This window comes from Epinephelus lanceolatus, chromosome 7 (genome assembly GCF_041903045.1).
Source record: "Epinephelus lanceolatus isolate andai-2023 chromosome 7, ASM4190304v1, whole genome shotgun sequence".
NCBI lineage: Eukaryota > Metazoa > Chordata > Actinopteri > Perciformes > Serranidae > Epinephelus > Epinephelus lanceolatus.
The window spans coordinates 12731146-12749755 of record NC_135740.1 but is presented as its reverse complement, the minus strand read 5'-3'; the positions used below and the strand labels follow the sequence as shown (position 1 = coordinate 12749755).

The 18610-nt window shown below is 43.1% G+C and overlaps 11 non-coding genes across 11 annotated transcripts; 7 read left to right on the top strand and 4 right to left on the bottom strand.

The window, feature by feature from the left end:
• Positions 1–9854: 9854 nt before the first annotated feature.
• trnap-agg (transfer RNA proline (anticodon AGG)) lies at positions 9855–9926 on the bottom strand. Its single transcript has one exon. It is a non-coding gene; the product is annotated as a tRNA-Pro (tRNA).
• A 159-nt stretch (positions 9927–10085) lies between these two features.
• Positions 10086–10167, top strand: trnal-uag (transfer RNA leucine (anticodon UAG)). Its single transcript has one exon. It is a non-coding gene; the product is annotated as a tRNA-Leu (tRNA).
• A 952-nt stretch (positions 10168–11119) lies between these two features.
• On the top strand, positions 11120–11191 carry trnam-cau (transfer RNA methionine (anticodon CAU)). The gene has a single exon. It is a non-coding gene; the product is annotated as a tRNA-Met (tRNA).
• Positions 11192–12053: 862 nt separating this feature from the next.
• Positions 12054–12125, bottom strand: trnap-agg (transfer RNA proline (anticodon AGG)). Its single transcript has one exon. It is a non-coding gene; the product is annotated as a tRNA-Pro (tRNA).
• A 159-nt stretch (positions 12126–12284) lies between these two features.
• Positions 12285–12366, top strand: trnal-uag (transfer RNA leucine (anticodon UAG)). Its single transcript has one exon. It is a non-coding gene; the product is annotated as a tRNA-Leu (tRNA).
• Positions 12367–13319: 953 nt separating this feature from the next.
• Positions 13320–13391, top strand: trnam-cau (transfer RNA methionine (anticodon CAU)). The gene has a single exon. It is a non-coding gene; the product is annotated as a tRNA-Met (tRNA).
• Positions 13392–14253: 862 nt separating this feature from the next.
• trnap-agg (transfer RNA proline (anticodon AGG)) lies at positions 14254–14325 on the bottom strand. The gene has a single exon. It is a non-coding gene; the product is annotated as a tRNA-Pro (tRNA).
• Positions 14326–14484: 159 nt separating this feature from the next.
• Positions 14485–14566, top strand: trnal-uag (transfer RNA leucine (anticodon UAG)). The gene has a single exon. It is a non-coding gene; the product is annotated as a tRNA-Leu (tRNA).
• Positions 14567–15519: 953 nt separating this feature from the next.
• trnam-cau (transfer RNA methionine (anticodon CAU)) lies at positions 15520–15591 on the top strand. The gene has a single exon. It is a non-coding gene; the product is annotated as a tRNA-Met (tRNA).
• An 862-nt stretch (positions 15592–16453) lies between these two features.
• trnap-agg (transfer RNA proline (anticodon AGG)) lies at positions 16454–16525 on the bottom strand. Its single transcript has one exon. It is a non-coding gene; the product is annotated as a tRNA-Pro (tRNA).
• Positions 16526–16684: 159 nt separating this feature from the next.
• trnal-uag (transfer RNA leucine (anticodon UAG)) lies at positions 16685–16766 on the top strand. Its single transcript has one exon. It is a non-coding gene; the product is annotated as a tRNA-Leu (tRNA).
• The last annotated feature ends 1844 nt before the right edge of the window (positions 16767–18610 follow it).

Here is an 18610-nt window from a genome sequence, read left to right as displayed (position 1 = left end):
ATGAGATCTAATTCACTGAGGCTCTGTGTGTCTGCTGTTTGTCAGCTTTGTTTTTGGTGATGTTAGCAGATTAGATCCTGACATAGTTGTGCCCTGTCCTTTTAACAGTGAACAGTTACTGTTAGCTGGTATAGAGTGAGGCATTTAAAAAAAACAACAACTATTGGACACATTAACATTCATGGTCATCAGAGGATGAATCCCAATGACTCAGTGACCTCCTGACTTCTTGTATCAGCAACAAGAAGTTAACAAAAAATACAGCCATCCTACAGCTAGCATCCTGGTAATCTTAGGATATCATGCCAAGACTAGCTTGTCAGAATTCTGAAATCCAGCATGTTATCAAGGTTGTCAAGGCGAGACTCAGCGGATTTTCAGCACAACTTGTTTTGTTGCAACCAGTCGCTAAGGTTTACCAAAACATACAGTGCCAACATTTATTCTGGCAATTAGGTTGAACAAGTTTTTCTGTTAGTCTGCAAATGGAAAGAAGAAAGTTTCCTCTAAGATAGTACCGAGAATGGCTGCCATGTCTCAAACCCCTTCTCAACTTTGCTCTTTTTGTTGTTTTATTTTGCTTAATTTGTTACTTATTTCTTACTCTTCAGAACATGTGCACCACTAAAGCGAGCCCAATCATACGAAATGATTCAAAACAACTTCTGTACATTAGATTGTTGGCCAACAAACAATGGGTAATATCTATAGTTGGGATGATATGTTGCCATACCTGGAAAATGGAAGAGACAATGCAAATGAGGGTCAGGCTGAGGAAACGTGAAAACCAACCTCTTCTACACCAAATATTAAGCTGGATGAACTCAGGAGCAGGATGGCTTTTCAACCAGACATTAATCTACAAAGTCAGCATTTTCACGGAGACTTGGCTTGATCCCTGTGTCCCGTTCTCAGTCATTGTTCCAAAGGGGACTCGCTTTTCATCTCCAGGACTGGATGATAACATTGAGGAAGCGCAGGGGTTGGCGTCCGCTTCATGTTCAAAAACAAGTGATGCTCCGAAGATAATTTCCACTGGCCACACAAAAACCACACACTGGATGAGCTGTATGGAGTTACCAACAAGGCAGACCTCACCGCTGGAAGCTGCTTCAAGTCCTGCGGAGATACTACCAACACATCAGCTGTCCTAAGCATGGAGGAATCACACTCAACCACATTTACACGTCTTTCTGGGAAGGATATAAGGCACTCCCTTGCCCTCCCTTTGGCAATCATATCATGTCTCAGTTCTGCTTCTGCTTGCCTCTAGGCAGGTGTTGGTACAACTCAGCTCTACTTCACTGCTTCAGCACTACGGAGTGGTATGTGTCCCAGGATGTCAACAAGATAGACGCATACATGGATCACTGGCTACACTGTCAAATGCACCGATGACGTTTTCGTAAGGAGTACTGTCTAGACATTCAATAATCAGAGGCCCTGGGTTGATGGTGAAGTCTGGGTCAAACTTAAAGCCCAAACTGATGCTTGAAACTCAGGTGAGTTGGATGAGTACAGGACATCCAGGTATGCACTCCAGAGTTAAAGTTAAACAAAAAAGAGAGAGACGGTACAAGGACAAAGTAGAGTCTAAGTAACGGGGCTCCAACACCAGAAACGTGTTCTAAACTACGAACCATCACAGACTACAAGAGGAAAACCAGCAGTGTTGAGACAATGTATATATCTCATCTGCATTAGTTAGAACCTAACCTGGTTTCACCACACTGACATCATCACAAAGACTACAAGACGGCAACTCTTCTGTGCAATCTCAACAGAATCCTGACCGGCTGCGTCACAGCCTGGTATTATGCTAGCACTGCCCTAAACTAAAGCTCTACAGAAAGTGGATAGAACTGCTCGGCACAACACCAGGACAAAGCTGCCATCATTGGAGGACCCTTTTACACCCAAAGGTAAAGGAAGAAGGCCAACAGGATAATCAGATACTCTAATCACCCCAGCCACAAACTGTTCTGCCTGCTGCCGTCTGGCAGAAGATACTGCACCAGCAGGCTCAGGGACAGCTTTATCCCACAGGCCATGAGACATTTGAACTCTTCAGCCCCTGAAACTTTACTACTTTACTACTTTACCTCTATATACTTAACTTACTGTTTTACAACTGTGTACACCTCTGTATATATTTATTATTTCTAAATTTATTTTCATATCTAAGCCCTATGTTTTAACTTGCACTATTTCTCATTTTGCTGTTTTTTTTAGTCGATTTTATTTTCTATCCATATTTAAAGAGCAATGCTGGAGGGAGCCTAAGATCCATGGTTTCCATTGCCAACATCCACTTCTCAGTAACTGTTATGCATATTATAATACTTACAATACAACTTGAACTTAAACAACATGAGAGAGCTTGAGCTTCGCCTAATTATACCTTTGACTACATCTTAGACTGAGAACAGTGTTGACTAATGATAGCTTTGAGAATCTAACACAAATGGCTGCCTTACAGAGGAAAAACTATTTTCAGTTCAAGAAATCAAAAATAGCAAAGTTATCAACTTTCCACCCAGCTAAAAATTTTGTTTTCGGGAGTGTAATAAGGAATAGTGTTGCTCTAGTCTTCTTTATATAGTTGCCATGGGCTCATGTCTGTGGTGTTTGTATGCTGCGTACTACACACACATCATTTCAGTCAAACTGAGTCCAGAGCTATGATGTGTTTTGGCTTGTGGAGATTATTTTTTAAAGGTTTGTGTTTATGTGGTTGGCTCTCTTCTCTGTATCTTTGCAGTAGCTAGTACAAACAACGGACATCATTTACAAAATTACAAAACAACACCACAAGGGTTACACACAAAATGAATAGAAAACTGTCTATATCAAAACATAATGGAATTGTGTATACAATATGCATTATATCTCATCTTATTAAATTCCATTAATTTTGTAATTTGATGTATAATTTAATGTAGCCTACATGAATGCGCCTTGTGCTACACCCCATAAATTACTATAATTAGCAATAAATGTTAAATGAAACACCCTTTATAAATGTTATTGTCTTAATGTATGTAAATGTGCTTGTTTATATGAAAGTATGTAAATGTGCCAGCCACAATGCATCATTAAGCACCACTGCCTCAAACCCTTTAGTCGTAATTGTTTAACCTTTCAAATTTGTGGGAATTTAATTGGAGGCAGGCTCTGTTCAAGTTGAAAACAGTTATCGTTTTAAATCGCAAGACATCACAGATAAAACTGTTTCGTTTGTGCTGATATGTGACGGCGGCGGTGGTGGTGGTGGTGGTGGTGGGGGTGAGGGGTTCTTTGAGGACAAACACTCAAAAATGATAATGTTTACCTTCTGTGGAAATGAAGATAGACACTGTGCATCCATCAGTGTAATGAAGACAAAGAGAGTTGGGCGGTAAGATCAAAATCCATCACATTTGCAGCACTAAGTTCAATAATCAGTTATTATTCAGAGGATATACAGTTTCACAAGTCAGGGGTGTCTATATGTAACTGGCCAGAAATACACTATAAGCATTTCAATCTATGCCTGCAATCTATGGTCACGTGCAAGTGAGATATGCAGGGAGTAATTATTAGTAAAACAGGAACTAGTTTGACAGTCATATACCACAATGACATGCATGTTGGAGTGTAAAAAATGTGTAATGCACTTGCTCGTAGTCCTTTGATCACATCCTGCCTCATACTTATTATTATCTTAACCACACTGTAGTTGCCTCATTACTGTTGGAATAACCAAATAAAAATAATATTTGCAGATTTGTCTGATGGGCTGATGGAAAACATTGATCAAGGAAGTATCCTGTGACAAAATGCCTGAATCCATGCTTTCTATGTAAGCCCACATACTGGCAGTGTCTTGGTGTGAGTCATTGCAGATACACGTCAGCTCGTTGGATGCTACTTTGTGTTACGAGGGGTGGATCTGACTCACAGATTGCAGTGACACCTCACAGACAGCCTATCACGCAAGTAGTCCCTCCCTTGAACATGCATTACTTAGAGCCTTAATAAAATGTAAATGGTTATAGAAACACCCCGTACAGTTGTCATGAGGAGGGTAATCAGTTATAGAGATGAAATCTGTTTTTTTGTACAAGGCTGTAAACATCTTTATTTCTGCTGTATATTTGGGCATTTTAACATGGGGGTCTATGGGGATTTACTCTGTTATGGAGCCAACCTCAAGGGGCCATTCGATGAACTGCAGAACTGCAGTTTTTGGCACTTCTGTATGGGCTATGCAAATGCCCCAACGCCATGATGTGCACTGATATTATAAAATCACCAAGTCCACCAAATATTTCAACTATTTCTGGGGTGGCTGTGGCTCAGGAGGTAGAACACTAATCAGAAGATAAGCAGTTCAATCCCTGGCTCCTCCAATCCAGATGTCGAAGTATCCTTGAGCAAAATACTGAACCCCAAATTGCTCCCAATGGCTGTTCCATTGGTGTGTGAGTGTGTTAAAAACTGAGTAGCAGGTGGCACCTTGTATGGTAGCCTCAGCCACCAGTGTATGAATGTCTGTGAATGGGGGAATGTGGCTTGTATTGTAAAAAACGCTTTGAGTGGTCGGAAGACTAGAAAGGCACTATGCAAATGCAGATCCATTTACCATTTTAACATAATTTTCACCCTAAAATTGTTTACATGTAGGCAAATAAGTGTCATTGAAAGCATTCTGAATTAACTATTAGCAGTTCATCTTTGGGATGTACCCATGAACATACAAACAACTTTCACTGGTTTACTTTGATACTAAAGAAAACTTTAAAGTGTGGTGATTCTTAGGAATGTCCATTTATGTGCACATTATAGTCCTGTCTACTAAAGAACTTTATTTGTTCAGCTTTGTGGTCCTTGTTCTTTCTGAAAAAAAGAAGAAAAAAAAAAGAGTCAAATTGCCTGTATTTGTACACATACTCAGCCAATAAAAGTGAGTCTGATTCTGATACTGAATAGACTTGAAGCTGAATCAACCAGGCAACTCCTACAAATGACCATTCATGAACTGGCAATCTGCAGTATTATACCTTTTACCATTAGAAAGCAGGGGTGGGAATCACCAGAAGCCCTGGGCTACAATATTATCAGGATACTTAAGTCACAATACAACATTATGGCGATTTTAAATGTTTTGCGATATGTATTTTATATTGCTATAACATATCTTGCAATATATTACAATTTATTACCTCTGCAAATTATGTCCCCACAACAAAAGTTTGTCAGCATCTGTATATCTAATAAGATAAGAAAGTTTTCAGTCTGTTCATCCCCCTTCAATCATTTTTATTGCAACAAATTGTATCTAGTGGGCAGAAAAAATATCGATTATGTATTCTAGTACGCTTCAAAAAGTTTTATTGATATTTGTAACATTATCAATTTATATAATGGAAAATAAACAGTTGGAGTCTGTATCAATACAACACAATACTATGCTCTGTTCCCATGTTGTCAAATACTGCGACTTCATAAGTGATTTTGGCATTAGACACTGTTGCCATCACTATAAGCAACTTTGTTGGTGATGGTGTTTTTTAATGGTGCAAAAGGTGCATCAATTTACAATGCCACCAGAACTTGTCAGTTGTAAAGGCAGCTAGGTATGGGGTCAGATCAGTCTCATAATGAATGAACTCACGCAGGGTTTTTCACAAATGCACATTCTCTGGTTCACAGTTGTATTTTGGACTCACGAATGCACAAGATCTGTTTCGCAAATGCACACACTCTGCACACAAATCCGGCTGAAAGCGAACACACCTGATTGACTAATGAATCCTTCAATCAGAATCATAAATTTGATTGACAGATTTATCAGCCAATGGTGACGTTCGTTGACCTGCGACATCAGGGGAGTCTCAAAATTCACCACACAGATTTCTCTCACAAATGTAGAGAGGTTCACAAATGAGAAGCAGTTTGTAAATGCACATTCAGCAATTCGCATGATCTGAATTTATATTACAAGTGTGCCTCAAAATAATATTTGTGAAGCAGAGTGTGTGCATTTCCGAATTTATATTACAAGTTTGCATGAAATTTTTTATTTGTGAACCAGAGCGTGTACATTTGCGAAACAGATCATTGGCGTTTCTGAATTTATATTACAAGTTTGCATAAACATTATATTTGTGAACCACAGCGTGTGCATTTGCGAAACAGATCGTGTGCATTAGTGAGTCCGAAATACAACTGCGAACCAGAGCATGTGTATTCGTGAGAAACCCTGCGTGAGTTCATTCATTATGAGACTGATCTGACCCCATAGCTAGGGAACAACACAATACAAGGAGTTGGAAAGTCCCTAGTCTACAGTGAAATAAGCATCCATTGTAGAGTGGAAAACATCACTAAAGTAAATCGGATTCCTCTCACTTTGCATACACTTGTCATTCAAGCAAAGTCAACTGGTAAATGTTGCTCTTACTGATTGGTTGAAGGTATTTAGATGGCAGCACTGGTTGCTGTTGAAGGAACAATAATCATTGACAATTGAGTACCTTGACTAGAGTTTGTTAAGCACAAGTAAGGAGACCTGGAGCAACAGTGTAAAATGAGGTAGTGTGGCCGAGTGGTCTAAAGCTGTGTTTCCACTGAGCAGTACGGTATGGTACGATTCAGTTCGGTGCGCTTTTTTCTGTTTCCACTGTGAAAAGTTATGGATGACATGGAACCATTGCGTCCCGTCCCCATTTTTGGTCACCCCTCTGCTGGGGTACCAAGCACACAGATCTGATACTAAAAGATGGAGCTGTGAACACTGCAGTCTGTTGACTGGTCAGTAGCGGATGGTCACTCTGCTCAGGGCTGAGTTGTGGCTGGTTTTGAGGCTCATGTAACCACTGTTCATATTGTGCAGAGTTTTGTTAGTAGACTGTAACTATAAAATATATGGATGTTTTGCTGCCTCTTGCAGCAGCTAGAGTCAGAGAAAAATATAACTTCACTCACCAGGCCGACTGCTGGGATTTTTAAGGTGGAACATTAACTTATAATGTTACTAAATGCACGAGCTGATGATGTGACTCAATCAACACACCTTAAATATTCCATATGACAATTTTTACCATTACTTAAATTTTTATATGACATACACTGAGTGGATCTTCAAGCATTTGTAAGTATTAATTTTGGGCGGGTTATTTGAACTGCGTGTATTCTAATCCTCACTTGGAGAAAAAAAAGGGTCACGTAGTGTCGAGCTACAGCAACACTAATCCCCTGAGCTTGCCTGAGAGGGACTAAGTGCACAAACCCATTATTTTTAAATATCCCATGGAGAGAGACTCTCTCTGCAGCCTACTTTATTTTGTTCTGAAAATGTCGGTGTGCAGCCTTGTTCTGTGGGCGATAAACGAGGTGCAGATTTCTATCTGTGTCACGGGTAATGAGGTAATAGAGTGAGTGCTGGACAGAGCAGTGAGTGACAACAATCCCACCCACATTTAAGGGTACTGTTTGCAGTGGAAATGCTAGGATCTAGGTACCATGTCTGAAGGGTTACTTTCAGTCAAAGGTACCACACCAAAAGTGGGGGAAAAAAAATCTGCAACTACCCAATAGTACTCTCTTGTTTATCTCCCATTATCATGTGCTGTATCAACTCATTGGAAGTACTAAACACCAATAAGGCTCAATGCCTACATTCATTAATTCTCCATTTCTCCATTTGCCATGTTATCAGATGACAAGTGAGTTCTTTGCCGAAGTGGACACTTCCACAGGATGGAACTGGAAAAATCACTGTAAAGTACGTCACTGCAATCCTTGACCTTGACCTTCTTGGGCTTTTCCAGGATTTGAACTCTCACATGATCAAGGTTTTTATTCCTGCACCCCAAGGTTCTTCTCCTGCACAGTTCCTCCGAAAAGAAAGGGGGAAACATTCATTTCTGTGGCTCTCCTGCTCATCTGGGATTTAAACCCAGGGCCTCTCGCACCCTAAGCAAGAATCATACCTCTAGACCAATGAGCCAAGGGCAAGAGATTTCATTCTGTGCCAACCTGGCAGAAGACTTCTACGCTCTGCAAGAAACAGGTCCAGACACGAGAATGAGGCCCTTGCAGGTAGTGTTGTCTAAGGCGCTGAGAGGCGCTAACAGAGGTATTCCTCTTCTGTGGGCATTGGGGTACAGCATTCACAGGTATCGTTACACCACCAATCTCCAGAGCTAAATCCTTCCAGCAGCCATTCCTCCTCTGTTGTCCTCTACCTGTTGTGCCTCTCTCTCTCTCCTCCTCCGTTCTTCAATTTCACGAAGCTCTTCATCAGTGTATTCTGGCTCAAATAAATAAAGGCGGCCATAAAACTCTGCAAAATCAAATTCCTCCTCCACAAAGTCGAAGTCTGGCAAAAAGTCAGCCATTATTCTATAAATCTTTCATAAAATAAATGAATGAATCTTTCAGGCTACTGTCCGGTTCTGCCTTGCATCTGCTGTGGCTTGTTCTCGCGAGATTTCAGGCACAGTATGAGATCGCTGCTTGTTCTCGCGATATTTTGGCCGCGCTTTGGGAAGCAGAGGTAAACGGTAAACACACCGTAAGGTAAGACAACAACTCTGAAGACCACATAAATGTGGAATGTTAGTATATAGGCTTTCCACATCGAGAGGCGATGGCCGCTGTTATTATTTGAGCCAGAATACACTGACGAAGAGCTTAGTAAAACTGAAGAATTGAGGAGGAGAGAGAGAGGCACAACAGGTAACGTTAGAGGACGACAGAGGAGGAATGGCTGCTGGAAGGATATAGCTCTGGAGATCGGTGGTGTAACGTTACCTGTGAATGCTGTACCCCAATGCCCACAGAAGAGGAATACCTCTGTTGCAAGGAATCGGACCAGTTGCAGCCTTAGCTAAATGGTAAACAACAAACATGGCACCACACCGGTAAGGTAAAAAAACACATTTACATGTAGTTTTCTATATGTCCTTTGTCTTTGTGGAGAAAAAGCTTGTTTAGTGGACTAACTTTGCACTTGAAAGGATGCCCGTTCAATTAAGTTTTAACAGGTCTGATGCTACGGCTGTATCTAGGCTAATGGCTAACATGCTAACTATTATTTCTGTGTCACTAGTGACTTGACACAAATTTAGGACGATAGCAGACGGGTTGAAATAAACCGAAATTTCCCTTTGAGTACCTTGACTAGAGTTTGTGAAGCACCACTGAGCAGAGCGGGAGCGATACTGAAAAAATGAGGTAGAGGGACCAAGTGGGAGTATGCTTCTATCCTTTCCATCTACGCTCAATTTGCCATGTTATCAGATGACTAAGGTTTCATTGCAGATCGATGGATCGAAACCATACTCTGCTAATCCTAAATTCCTTGGATGACAATTATGTCTTTCTCCTATACATCCATGTTTTCACTTAGAGAGTTGAACCTGGTCATTTTTTGCTACATAATGCTAATGGCTTCATTGTAAAGTGCACAGTTCTTCCAATGCACTCTTTCTCACTCATCAAACAGTAACCACTGCCCCACTCTTGGGGTGTTTCTCAAAGTCGAAGGACGATCCTTAAATGACTGAATTTCAAGGATGCTACGTCATCAAATACCGCGGAAGGACTGTTCCAATGTTAAGGATCCTTCCAAATCTACCGAGGACTGAGTCCTTCTTTCAGAGAAACGTCAGGGATGCATGTGTAGGAAGGACTCCTGCATTGACTCTGTAGGATCCTTCCTTGGTAGGACAGTCCTTGACCTTGACTTTGACCTCCTTGGGCTTTTCCAGTATTTGAACTCTCACATGATCACAGTTTTTACTCCTGCACCCTGAGGTTCTTCTCCTGCACAGTTCCTCAGAAAGTAAACATTCGCTCTTGCTTTTGGGCTCGTCCGGGATTTGAACCCGGGACCTCTCGCACCCTAAGCGAGAATCATACCCCTAGACCAACGAGCCAAGCGCAAGAGGTGTCATTCTGTGCCATCCTGGCAAAAGCCTTCTACGCTCTGCAAGAAACATGAAATGTCCAATGTTCAATATAGGGCATGTGTCACACATGAGTGTGGCTGAGCGGAGGAAAGAAAAAGGTCCAGACACGAGAATGAGGCTGTTGCAGGTAGTGTGGCCGAGTGGTCTAAGGCGCTGGATTTAGGCTCCAGTCTCTCAGGAGGCGTGGGTTCAAATCCCACCACTGCCATCTGGCAATGTAGGATACCAGGTCATGGTGAAGTGATTCATGTGGTAACCTGATGTTGTCCTCAATTGCATGCACCTCTTATTGGTGTACTTAAGGGTAATAGACTTGTGTGAAGCAAAAGACAAGTGGATGTTGGATGGCTCCGTGCTGACTCTACCAATTCCATCCATATTCACATTGCCATGGTTTAAGAAGACAAAGCAGTCATTGCCACAAGTATCTTTAGTGACATAAGCATTCATTGTGGAGTGCAAAATATTGCCGAGGTCAATATCTGATTCTTCTCACTTTGAAAACACTTGTCATTCAAGCAATGTCAAATGTTGACCTTTGCTCTTAAGTCTGATTGGTTGAATGTATTTACATGGCAGCACTGCTTGCTGTTGAAGGAGCAATAATCATTGACAGCTGAGTACCTTGACTAGAGTTTGTGAAGCACCACTGAGCAGAGCGGGAGCGATACTGAAAAAAATGAGGTAGAGGGGCCAAGTGGGAGGATGCTTCTATCCTTTCCACCCACACTCAATTTGCCATGTCATCAAATGACTGAGGTTTCATTGCCACAGGTGTCTCATGTGGACACGTTCCAAGATTATTGGATGGAGTTGGGAAAATCTCGAGAAAAAGCATCACCGCAAGGTCCACCAAATGCTTAACATTTCAGCCTGTACGCTGACTAATCTTGGTTGGCACGGGTTCCCAAAGATTCACACAAAATTGAACCTAGCGGGCGAGGCTCATAAACCAGATGTCGGTCCATGGAAACCACCCTCTGCTAGCTGTGTAAACTTTGGATCAAGAGGATGTCTCTTTACTTTCCTTCCATGCTGTCATTGCCCTGATGTCAGATGACTAAGCATCCGTTGCTGCTGAAATCTTGGTTCCCTCAAGATCCCAAAGGTGCCCACAATATTGGGCCACAGATTTTTAAACTGCTGACCTTGGCGTATTGAGCAGAGTGGCGCAGCGGAAGCGTGCTGGGCCCATAACCCAGAGGTCGATGGATCGAAACCATCCTCTGCTAATCCCAAGTTCCTTGGATGACAAGTATGTCTTTCTCCTATACATCCATGTTTTCACTTAGAGAGTTGAACCTGGTCATTTTTTGCTACATAATGCTAATGGCTTCATTGTAAAGTGCACAGTTCTTCCAATGCACTCTTTCTCACTCATCAAACAGTAACCACTGCCCCACTCTTGGGGTGTTTCTCAAAGTCGAAGGACGATTCTTAAATGACTGAATTTCAAGGATGCTACGTCATCAAATACCGCGGAAGGACTGTTCCAATGTTAAGGATCCTTCCAAATCTACCGAGGACTGAGTCCTTCTTTCAGAGAAACGTCAGGGATGCATGTGTATAAAACACCCACAATTGTTTGCGCACGACTTGCTGGAAGTGAGGGCAGCTAAGTGTCCACCCCCTACCCCCTCTTCCATTCACATGATAATGACATAATAATTGCTCTCATTCTTTTGGTTTCAATTGGTGTATTTTTCGGAGAAATCGTGTTGACAACCATCACAGAAAACATTTCAGAATATCCTGCAGGTCAAAGCACCACTCTAGAAATACTGCTTACATTTATTCAAAAAGTACAGCAACATTAGAGAGCCCAGAATTATCATGGTACCCTGAAACCCCCTCAGTCTGCTGAGGGAAATGATGTACATCTGGGGGCACTTGTTAGCCTGTTCCAATGCTAGGAAGGACTCCTGCATTGACTCTGTAGGATCCTTCCTTGGTAGGACAGTCCTTGACCTTGACTTTGACCTCCTTGGGCTTTTCCAGTATTTGAACTCTCACATGATCTCGGTTTTTACTCCTGCACCCTGAGGTTCTTCTCCTGCACAGTTCCTCAGAAAGTAAACATTCGCTCTTGCGTTTGGGCTCGTCCGGGATTTGAACCCGGGACCTCTCGCACCCTAAGCGAGAATCATACCCCTAGACCAACGAGCCAAGCGCAAGAGGTGTCATTCTGTGCCATCCTGGCAAAAGCCTTCTACGCTCTGCAAGAAACATGAAATGTCCAATGTTCAATATAGGGCATGTGTCACACATGAGTGTGGCTGAGCGGAGGAAAGAAAAAGGTCCAGACACGAGAATGAGGCTGTTGCAGGTAGTGTGGCCGAGTGGTCTAAGGCGCTGGATTTAGGCTCCAGTCTCTCAGGAGGCGTGGGTTCAAATCCCACCACTGCCATCTGGCAATGTAGGATACCAGGTCATGGTGAAGTGATTCATGTGGTAACCTGATGTTGTCCTCAATTGCATGCACCTCTTATTGGTGTACTTAAGGGTAATAGACTTGTGTGAAGCAAAAGACAAGTGGGTGTTTGGATGGCTCCGTGCTGACTCTACCAATTCCATCCATATTCACATTGCTATGGTTTAAGATGACAAAGCAGTCATTGCCACAAGTATCTTTAGTGACATAAGCATTCATTGTGGAGTGGAAAATATTGCCAAGGTCAATATCTGATTCTTCTCACTTTGAAAACACTTGTCATTCAAGCAATGTCAAATGTTGACCTTTGCTCTTAAGTCTGATTGGTTGAATGTATTTACATGGCAGCACTGCTTGCTGTTGAAGGAGCAATAATCATTGACAGCTGAGTACCTTGACTAGAGTTTGTGAAGCACCACTGAGCAGAGCGGGAGCGATACTGAAAAAAATGAGGTAGAGGGGCCAAGTGGGAGGATGCTTCTATCCTTTCCACCCACACTCAATTTGCCATGTCATCAAATGACTGAGGTTTCATTGCCACAGGTGTCTCATGTGGACACGTTCCAAGATTATTGGATGGAGTTGGGAAAATCTCGAGAAAAAGCATCACCGCAAGGTCCACCAAATGCTTAACATTTCAGCCTGTACGCTGACTAATCTTGGTTGGCACGGGTTCCCAAAGATTCACACAAAATTGAACCTAGCGGGCGAGGCTCATAAACCAGATGTCGGTCCATGGAAACCACCCTCTGCTAGCTGTGTAAACTTTGGATCAAAAGGATGTCTCTTTACTTTCCTTCCATGCTGTCATTGCCCTGATGTCAGATGACTAAGCATCCGTTGCTGCTGAAATCTTGGTTCCCTCAAGATCCCAAAGGTGCCCACAATATTGGGCCACAGATTTTTAAACTGCTGACCTTGGCGTATTGAGCAGAGTGGCGCAGCGGAAGCGTGCTGGGCCCATAACCCAGAGGTCGATGGATCGAAACCATCCTCTGCTAATCCCAAGTTCCTTGGATGACAAGTATGTCTTTCTCCTATACATCCATGTTTTCACTTAGAGAGTTGAACCTGGTCATTTTTTGCTACATAATGCTAATGGCTTCATTGTAAAGTGCACAGTTGTTCCAATGCACTCTTTCTCACTCATCAAACAGTAACCACTGCCCCACTCTTGGGGTGTTTCTCAAAGTCGAAGGACGATTCTTAAATGACTGAATTTCAAGGATGCTACGTCATCAAATACCGCGGAAGGACTGTTCCAATGTTAAGGATCCTTCCAAATCTACCGAGGACTGAGTCCTTCTTTCAGAGAAACGTCAGGGATGCATGTGTATAAAACACCCACAATTGTTTGCGCACGACTTGCTGGAAGTGAGGGCAGCTAAGTGTCCACCCCCTACCCCCTCTTCCATTCACATGATAATGACATAATAATTGCTCTCATTCTTTTGGTTTCAATTGGTGTATTTTTCGGAGAAATCGTGTTGACAACCATCACAGAAAACATTTCAGAATATCCTGCAGGTCAAAGCACCACTCTAGAAATACTGCTTACATTTATTCAAAAAGTACAGCAACATTAGAGAGCCCAGAATTATCATGGTACCCTGAAACCCCCTCAGTCTGCTGAGGGAAATGATGTACATCTGGGGGCACTTGTTAGCCTGTTCCAATGCTAGGAAGGACTCCTGCATTGACTCTGTAGGATCCTTCCTTGGTAGGACAGTCCTTGACCTTGACTTTGACCTCCTTGGGCTTTTCCAGTATTTGAACTCTCACATGATCTCGGTTTTTACTCCTGCACCCTGAGGTTCTTCTCCTGCACAGTTCCTCAGAAAGTAAACATTCGCTCTTGCGTTTGGGCTCGTCCGGGATTTGAACCCGGGACCTCTCGCACCCTAAGCGAGAATCATACCCCTAGACCAACGAGCCAAGCGCAAGAGGTGTCATTCTGTGCCATCCTGGCAAAAGCCTTCTACGCTCTGCAAGAAACATGAAATGTCCAATGTTCAATATAGGGCATGTGTCACACATGAGTGTGGCTGAGCGGAGGAAAGAAAAAGGTCCAGACACGAGAATGAGGCTGTTGCAGGTAGTGTGGCCGAGTGGTCTAAGGCGCTGGATTTAGGCTCCAGTCTCTCAGGAGGCGTGGGTTCAAATCCCACCACTGCCATCTGGCAATGTAGGATACCAGGTCATGGTGAAGTGATTCATGTGGTAACCTGATGTTGTCCTCAATTGCATGCACCTCTTATTGGTGTACTTAAGGGTAATAGACTTGTGTGAAGCAAAAGACAAGTGGGTGTTTGGATGGCTCCGTGCTGACTCTACCAATTCCATCCATATTCACATTGCTATGGTTTAAGATGACAAAGCAGTCATTGCCACAAGTATCTTTAGTGACATAAGCATTCATTGTGGAGTGGAAAATATTGCCAAGGTCAATATCTGATTCTTCTCACTTTGAAAACACTTGTCATTCAAGCAATGTCAAATGTTGACCTTTGCTCTTAAGTCTGATTGGTTGAATGTATTTACATGGCAGCACTGCTTGCTGTTGAAGGAGCAATAATCATTGACAGCTGAGTACCTTGACTAGAGTTTGTGAAGCACCACTGAGCAGAGCGGGAGTGATACTGAAAAAAATGAGGTAGAGGGGCCAAGTGGGAGGATGCTTCTATCCTTTCCACCCACACTCAATTTGCCATGTCATCAAATGACTGAGGTTTCATTGCCACAGGTGTCTCATGTGGACACGTTCCAAGATTATTGGATGGAGTTGGGAAAATCTCGAGAAAAAGCATCACCGCAAGGTCCACCAAATGCTTAACATTTCAGCCTGTACGCTGACTAATCTTGGTTGGCACGGGTTCCCAAAGATTCACACAAAATTGAACCTAGCGGGCGAGGCTCATAAACCAGATGTCGGTCCATGGAAACCACCCTCTGCTAGCTGTGTAAACTTTGGATCAAGAGGATGTCTCTTTACTTTCCTTCCATGCTGTCATTGCCCTGATGTCAGATGACTAAGCATCCGTTGCTGCTGAAATCTTGGTTCCCTCAAGATCCCAAAGGTGCCCACAATATTGGGCCACAGATTTTTAAACTGCTGACCTTGGCGTATTGAGCAGAGTGGCGCAGCGGAAGCGTGCTGGGCCCATAACCCAGAGGTCGATGGATCGAAACCATCCTCTGCTAATCCCAAGTTCCTTGGATGACAAGTATGTCTTTCTCCTATACATCCATGTTTTCACTTAGAGAGTTGAACCTGGTCATTTTTTGCTACATAATGCTAATGGCTTCATTGTAAAGTGCACAGTTCTTCCAATGCACTCTTTCTCACTCATCAAACAGTAACCACTGCCCCACTCTTGGGGTGTTTCTCAAAGTCGAAGGACGATTCTTAAATGACTGAATTTCAAGGATGCTACGTCATCAAATACCGCGGAAGGACTGTTCCAATGTTAAGGATCCTTCCAAATCTACCGAGGACTGAGTCCTTCTTTCAGAGAAACGTCAGGGATGCATGTGTATAAAACACCCACAATTGTTTGCGCACGACTTGCTGGAAGTGAGGGCAGCTAAGTGTCCACCCCCTACCCCCTCTTCCATTCACATGATAATGACATAATAATTGCTCTCATTCTTTTGGTTTCAATTGGTGTATTTTTCGGAGAAATCGTGTTGACAACCATCACAGAAAACATTTCAGAATATCCTGCAGGTCAAAGCACCACTCTAGAAATACTGCTTACATTTATTCAAAAAGTACAGCAACATTAGAGAGTCCAGAATTATCATGGTACCCTGAAACCCCCTCAGTCTGCTGAGGGAAATGATGTACATCTGGGGGCACTTGTTAGCCTGTTCCAATGCTAGGAAGGACTCCTGCATTGACTCTGTAGGATCCTTCCTTGGTAGGACAGTCCTTAACCTTGACTTTGACCTCCTTGGGCTTTTCCAGTATTTGAACTCTCACATGATCACGGTTTTTACTCCTGCACCCTCAGGTCCTTCTCCTGCACAGTTCCTCAGAAAGTAAACATTCGCTCTTGCTTTTGGGCTCATCCGGGATTTGAACCCGGGACCTCTCGCACCCTAAGCGAGAATCATACCCCTAGACCAACGAGCCAAGCGCAAGAGGTGTCATTCTGTGCCATCCTGGCAAAAGCCTTCTACGCTCTGCAAGAAACATGAAATGTCCAATGTTCAATATAGGGCATGTGTCACACATGAGTGTGGCTGAGCGGAGGAAAGAAAAAGGTCCAGACACGAGAATGAGGCTGTTGCAGGTAGTGTGGCCGAGTGGTCTAAGGCGCTGGATTTAGGCTCCAGTCTCTCAGGAGGCGTGGGTTCAAATCCCACCACTGCCATCTGGCAATGTAGGATACCAGGTCATGGTGAAGTGATTCATGTGGTAACCTGATGTTGTCCTCAATTGCATGCACCTCTTATTGGTGTACTTAAGGGTAATAGACTTGTGTGAAGCAAAAGACAAGTGGATGTTTGGATGGCTCCGTGCTGACTCTACCAATTCCATCCATATTCACATTGCTATGGTTTAAGATGACAAAGCAGTCATTGCCACAAGTATCTTTAGTGACATAAGCATTCATTGTGGAGTGGAAAATATTGCCGAGGTCAATATCTGATTCTTCTCACTTTGAAAACACTTGTCATTCAAGCAATGTCAAATGTTGACCTTTGCTCTTAAGTCTGATTGGTTGAATGTATTTACATGGCAGCACTGCTTGCTGTTGAAGGAGCAATAATCATTGACAGCTGAGTACCTTGACTAGAGTTTGTGAAGCACCACTGAGCAGAGCGGGAGTGATACTGAAAAAAATGAGGTAGAGGGGCCAAGTGGGAGGATGCTTCTATCCTTTCCACCCACACTCAATTTGCCATGTCATCAAATGACTGAGGTTTCATTGCCACAGGTGTCTCATGTGGACACGTTCCAAGATTATTGGATGGAGTTGGGAAGATCTCGAGAAAAAGCATCACCGCAAGGTCCACCAAATGCTTAACATTTCAGCCTGTACGCTGACTAATCTTGGTTGGCATGGGTTCCCAAAGATTCACACAAAATTGAACCTAGCGGGCGAGGCTCATAAACCAGATGTCGGTCCATGGAAACCACCCTCTGCTAGCTGTGTAAACTTTGGATCAAGAGGATGTCTCTTTACTTTCCTTCCATGCTGTCATTGCCCTGATGTCAGATGACTAAGCATCCGTTGCTGCTGAAATCTTGGTTCCCTCAAGATCCCAAAGGTGCCCACAATATTGGGCCACAGATTTTTAAACTGCTGACCTTGGCATATTGAGCAGAGTGGCGCAGCGGAAGCGTGCTGGGCCCATAACCCAGAGGTTAATGGATCGAAACCATCCTCTGCTAATCCCAAGTTCCTTGGATGACAAGTATGTCTTTCTCCTATACATCCATGTTTTCACTTAGAGAGTTGAACCTGGTCATTTTTTGCTACATAATGCTAATGGCTTCATTGTAAAGTGCACAGTTGTTCCAATGCACTCTTTCTCACTCATCAAACAGTAACCACTGCCCCACTCTTGGGGTGTTTCTCAAAGTCGAAGGACGATCCTTAAATGACTGAATTTCAAGGATGCTACGTCATCAAATACCGCGGAAGGACTGTTCCAATGTTAAGGATCCTTCCAAATCTACCGAGGACTGAGTCCTTCTTTCAGAGAAACGTCAGGGATGCATGTGTATAAAACACCCACAATTGTTTGCGCACAACTTGCTGGAAGTGAGGGCAGCTAAGTGTCCACCCCCTACCCCCTCTTCCATTCACATGATAATGACATAATAATTGCTCTCATTCTTTTGGTTTCAATTGGTGTATTTTTCGGAGAAATCGTGTTGACAACCATCACAGAAAACATTTCAGAATATCCTGCAGGTCAAAGCACCACTCTAGAAATACTGCTTACATTTATTCAAAAAGTATAGCAACATTAGAGAGCCCAGAATTATCATGGTACCCTGAAACCCCCTCAGTCTGCTGAGGGAAATGATGTACATCTGGGGGCACTTGTTAGCCTGTTCCAATGCTAGGAAGGACTCCTGCATTGACTCTGTAGGATCCTTCCTTGGTAGGACAGTCCTTGACCTTGACTTTGACCTCCTTGGGCTTTTCCAGTATTTGAACTCTCACATGATCACGGTTTTTACTCCTGCACCCTGAGGTTCTTC